The 4,691-nt window shown below is 36.7% G+C and overlaps 1 long non-coding RNA gene across 2 annotated transcripts; it reads right to left on the bottom strand.

The window, feature by feature from the left end:
* Positions 1-324: 324 nt before the first annotated feature.
* LOC137741834 (uncharacterized) lies at positions 325-2,956 on the bottom strand. Of its 2 annotated transcripts, XR_011069343.1 has the most exons (5): positions 2,547-2,624; positions 2,335-2,362; positions 1,337-1,427; positions 1,093-1,197; positions 325-830 (listed from the first exon to the last, which is right to left on the bottom strand). It is a non-coding gene; the product is annotated as an uncharacterized lncRNA (long non-coding RNA). The 2 variants fall into 2 exon arrangements; XR_011069342.1 differs by lacking the exons at positions 2,335-2,362; positions 2,547-2,624 and adding an exon at positions 2,740-2,956.
* Between the last annotated feature and the right edge of the window lie 1,735 nt (positions 2,957-4,691).

Here is a 4,691-nt window from a genome sequence, read left to right as displayed (position 1 = left end):
GGATTGTTAGTTTGTTGCTTTTCTTCTTTGTACGTTTTTAAATCATTGAAACACTTTCTTTAATCCATGTGTCAACATATTATTGGAATGTAGAGTTTTATGTGTTTCATATCAACATATAATAGAATTTTTTTTTTTACAAAATTCAGACAGAAGACGATATTATTCAATTTTCAACTTCAGATATCATCTTGATGTGGTGGGTTAATCTCAGAAACCACTTATGATAAAAACTCAATATAATATAATAACTTAAGTTTAACACACTACAAAAAATATGGGCACTGCACACTATAAATTATTTGTGCCCTTTGAGGTCAAAGGGCACCAACATATGCGTCCATAGACCAATGGCAACCGTGCAGCAACTAAGTTTGTATCTGTGCCCTCTATGGGCGTCACCATTACTAAAAGGGCACAATACACTGTTTGGTGCTCAAAGACACAGGCACAAATAAAGGCCTTTTTGTGTCTATGTTCTGACAAACTTGTCAGATGACCTTCTCCATCCATGTTTGCACTATTTTTGTTATTGTGCCCAGTAGGTTCCATTTAAAAAAAAAATAAAAATGCAAAATTTTGAAATAAAACCAAAAATTTAAAATTTTCATAAAATCAAAGATGGCAAGCAATCCAATAGTAGAAATGGAATGTCTATAATGAAACTACAGAAATATTCCTCATAAAGAACATGTTTACAAGTGTTAAAGATAAAAGACCAACAAAATAATGAGATTTTCCTATCAATGTATCCATGCATTCCTACATAATTGCCACCCGTAACTGATTTTACCCTTTTTCCCAGCTCAGTGGATTATGCAATCACCTTCCTGAAATCCAAACCAAAGGAAAAATGAAAAAGGGAAAGGATCACATATTTTCAGTGATGTTTAACTACCCAAACATCCAATCAACATTGAGAATTCATAGTATCCTGAAAATCGATTTAAAATAACCAAATGTGATCAGAGCTCGTAACACCAGCATGCTTATGTTTTCAAGCGCATTCTAAGTGCTGCTTGAAATATTATATGATTAACATATTGGAATCTGGTAGCCTGTTGTTACCAATGCGTAGAAAGGGTAGCTCACCTTAAGTTCGACTCCAGACTCTAGACGTGAGCGCGCACCCACAATGGAGTGTTGAACGCTACATTCTCGCAAGAAGCAACCATGAGAAATAATTGCATCCATAATCTACAAAATTCATTTGGCTATGAGATCAAATATGTTCTCAATAATTACAAATCAAGTGATATAATATTTTTAGAGCCAGAATTTGATCCCAAGTGCAAACCAATCCACAACTATAATGCCAGTGAAGAAAAAGACCAACCTCTGCCTTCTCGATGACTGGAGACTTCTTGAATGGCAGTAAAATATGTGGGAACAAATACATATAGACCACAATTGATCAAATCACTCATCTGCATTTAGAAAATAGATAACCCTTACATAATGTGGCATGTAACAAAGTACATAAAACAAAGAATTGAGATCATGAAGCACCAACTAAATGAACAATTTTGAGACAATAATTGCATCGTGTACATACAAAAGTCACTGGATTCTCAGTATAATGCAATAGTTCTTTGGTGGCAGGATCAACAACCAACTACCAAAACTGGTTCAAAGATTCAGCAAAAACTTACAGATGAACCCAAAAACGAAGTATGGCATGACGAAAAAACAAGAGGAAAGAACATCAGGAATATGGGGGAGAGTTGCAACATTATTCAATAGTTCAAGCAGTCTGTCAACAAACTAACCCTTTATTACTAACATTGTACCCATCACCTTATATCCTTTATGAGCAACCGCAATGACGAACAAGAAGAAGCAATAAAAGGATTTAACTTTTCAAAATCTTATCTATAATTCCAAGCAATAATCACAAACAATTTTCATTAAATTCCAGAAATGAATTGTATAGTGGTACAACTAACAACTACTAATTGATCTTTTGACATGTCGCAACAGGCCACACCGCAATCAAAATTTAGGTCCAGTGACATCAATGGCACTCTAGATTAGAATTTCATTAACCTTCAATGTTTATCGTGTTTGAACTCCAATCCAAATCAATCGTGACTATGTGTTCGATATATGCAAATGGATTTGAGTGTTTAAAAAGGATTAAGGGCAACTGCAGAAGAAGATGGGATGGTGCTTAGATAACTACACATGCTTAGAAACAGAGAGCTATTCTTCCTACTATCCAATCAACAAAATTTGAAACATCAATTTGTTGCTTTCCTAATTTTATTATGCCAATGCAAAATGCAATGCTAATTAATATGCAGTATGCTGTGTTTAAGGTTCAACAGTTCTTACCAAAGAAACATGCAAAACTCGCCAGGGCCTAGCTCGTCCCATAATCATAGCAAAGATTAAGAAATAATTAGATGAAAGTAAAACCCATAACCTCATGTATTCCACACACAAAAGTAATAGAAGAAAAAAGCACAGCAGACATGCAGCAGAGCTATAAACAATCAACGTAAACAAAATTAAGAACCAAACAGATGAGTGAATCGTTTCTGCACCTCAGAATCACTTCAACTTCGTAAAATTTGGAGTCTGGGACATAACCCACGAGCAACCAACAATATGGAGTCAGAAGCCATGCCAAGATTTAAAATTTAAAATCCGAGACACCCAAATCATAATTTGAATGGAACATGCAATAACAATGAAAACCCATAAACCATTTTTCCAGAAAATGGGAAGAAGACAAACCATTTTTCCGAATTCGAAGGTTTCCACAACGGCGATGAAATATTGATGACGACCACGACTCCTCACTCCCTCTTCGACTCGCACCTGCCCTTCCCTCACCAACACCTCCTAACTTGACGCACCTCCCTCCCATGATCCCTCCTTATCGGACTCCGATCCCAACGCGATTTCCGATTTAGGCTCTACATCCACCGATCATCCCAAACCCGACCCACCCCCTCCCTTGATCTCTCCCTACCAGACCCCGATCTTCCCAAACCTTCCTCCATCACGTGCATGGGGTTTCTGCTAGGGGATTCTGGCGATTATGGGGCTCAAGAGCCTCCACGATTTGTCTGGAGAAGGTAGAGAGAGAAAGAGGGGTTGGAGAGAGAAAGAGACAAAGGTGAGAGAAAGAATTTGAGGGGAAGCAGGGCGAAAGGGGAAACTAAAGGGAAAGAGATCGAAGGGACCCGAGATAGAATTGGGGTAGAATTTTAATTATTATTATAAGAGTTAGTGGGCACAATTGTGTAATGCGGTGGTGGAAACCTAAGTTTTTGAATTTAGTAGTGGGAAACCCAAACTTGCACCATAAAAGAGAGGGAGAAGTCCAATTTGGAGAAAAGGGAAACTTATTATAAATCCAATTTTATAAGCTTGTCACTTCCGATCTCGACATACGTCCCGGATTGACGCGTGACGTTATCAAGTATCCGTACGTCTATCATACCCCGTCTTCGGGATATGGCAAAACATAACTCGAGCATTGATTCGCATAGTATTTTTTTTTTCTTCCTAATTTCTGATTGGTTGCTCAACCTCCAACACCACCCCCCCCCCCCAAATTCTGATTGGTCCTTCACCATTTAACTTATTGGTTCCTTCCCTTTGGCCTGAATGGCCTCTTTCCCACAAGGTGGGAGTTTATATTCATTTAAATTTATAGTTTAGTGAAATGACTTCAAATGTTTGTAACTATGCCGTTATAATCCGGATTCACAAACGGTTTTCATCTGTGCGTTCGTTATCTCGAGATCTATTTGAAAACATCAATTGTGAACTTGAAAGGTCAACGAATTTTAAAGATTGATTACGAAAATTAAAATCCGATAGTTATTCGATTTAATTCCAAAAATCAATGGAATTAAAATTAACTAATGAAAATAATGTAAACGTGAAATACGAATTTAAATAACGAGATATGTAATTAGTAGTGAAATTCCGAGGATGGGATTTCACAAGGCCATTATTAGTTATAGTCCAATTTTGTTTTAATTTTGAAGCTCTATCGAAGGTTAATTGTGTTTAGCATGATAAAAGGCTTGCGTTGTTCTTTTATTATTTTTTTCTTTTTTTCTTTTTGTTTTTCTTTTGTTTTTTCTTTTCTTTTGTTTTATCTTTTTTGTATGAACCGGGAAACATAATTATAAACCAAAAAATATATAATGTTGGGAGTATCTATATCATGGGCCAATTAGAAAGAAAATATTATTATATTGTAATACTACATAAGTTGATAAAAGGACCCAAGAGGAGTCCAGCATAGCATAAGATAGTTATATTTTCACAGTACACCAGTGAAATATAACATAATACAAAATATATTAATTGTCCTCGTCATCACTGCTTAAAATCTCAACGGTAACATTCTGCATATTTCGTGAGCTCAACTGTGGGAGAGACAGACCTCTAGGACGAATTTGTGCTTGATAAGTGCGTGGTTCTTCAATAATAACGACAGAACTGGTAGACTGTTCAGTTGTTGTTTCAGCAGAAACCAAATTGACAGGATATTGTTCTGTCCTACCTGGGTTTGCCCATGCTGGCAATACACGTCCTTGAGGTGCGCGTACGCATCCGTTATTGAAGGGTAATGTGTAGCCAAGGTGACCATCAGCAAAAGTAGTAAGAATGTACTGATTATCAAAAGAACGAGGTATACGCCCGGCATTAACAGGTTGTCATGGACG

Source organism: Pyrus communis, chromosome 8, assembly GCF_963583255.1.
Source record: "Pyrus communis chromosome 8, drPyrComm1.1, whole genome shotgun sequence".
In the NCBI taxonomy this organism is placed as follows: Eukaryota; Viridiplantae; Streptophyta; class Magnoliopsida; order Rosales; family Rosaceae; genus Pyrus; species Pyrus communis.
The sequence above is the reverse complement of the archived record's forward strand: the minus strand, read 5'-3'. Positions and strand labels throughout refer to the sequence as shown.